The sequence below is a fragment of the Octopus bimaculoides genome, chromosome 8, assembly GCF_001194135.2.
Source record: "Octopus bimaculoides isolate UCB-OBI-ISO-001 chromosome 8, ASM119413v2, whole genome shotgun sequence".
In the NCBI taxonomy this organism is placed as follows: Eukaryota; Metazoa; Mollusca; class Cephalopoda; order Octopoda; family Octopodidae; genus Octopus; species Octopus bimaculoides.
In genome coordinates, this window is record NC_068988.1 from 95,220,541 (window position 1) to 95,221,579 (window position 1,039).

Consider the following 1,039-nt stretch of genomic DNA (forward strand, 5'->3'; position numbering starts at 1 on the left):
AGATAGATAGATAGATAGATAGATAGATAGATAGATAGATAGATAGATAGATAGATAGATAGATAGATAGATAGATAGATAGATAGATAGATAGATAGATAGATATGTTCCTTTATTGGCTACACAGGGCTGAACACAGAGCGCACAAAATACAAAGTAGACCTTTTCTTTTTGAGAAGAAGAAGAGAGAAAAAAGAAAAAGAAAGGCCGATCAATAGGGATCGTGTGTTACAGAAATGTCAATGTAAAAGGGGGAAACAGATTAGGTTTATCCGCGGAAAGAAAAGCCTACGGAAAAGACCACGGTAACCTCGGGCAATAATGTCAGGCAAAAGACACATTACAGTAAGTGACTCTCTTTTTTCCTTTCCTTTTCTAGTTCATAAGACTATGCTCAAGGTGGTTCCGCCAACCACAAGTGCCATCCTTGCTACATTCACCCATCTTTTTTTAAACATTCACTAGACAAAACTTCCCTTTCTACTCTCACCTTCCTCTTCAAGTGATACTTGAAGAAGTTGATGAGGGATTCACCAGAGAGGAAAGTGTTTGTCTCTAGACCTTTCAGACGCGTCCGCCATACACATTCTTTCGCCATAGCCACAAGTACGATGAAAATGGCTCTTCCTTCCCCTTTCCAGGAAGAGGTGCGACAATATTCACGATGGACTCGGTTGATAAACTGACTCGTCCCACACGCGATAGCAGTCGTTCCACATAGGCCCACAGGTCGGAAAGTTTGGACACTGTATGAGTGCGTGAAGGACGGTTTCGTCGCTCTGACCGCATCTCGGGCAGGTCGGCCCCGTGTTTCGCGAGCCATGCCTGTAGAGCTTATCCCCAACGGATAGCGCTTCTCGATAGCACTGCCAGGCCAGAGATCTCTGGAAGTTGTCCATAGGTGCCGGCTCAAAAGGCGTCTTGAACAGGCGGGTCAGGTATTCCTCGTCGACTCCCAGGTTCGCTCCGAGATCGACGTCGTATCTCCTCTCCACTAATCCCCTATAGAATGCTTTGGTTGTGTTGAAGTCGCTTAAGG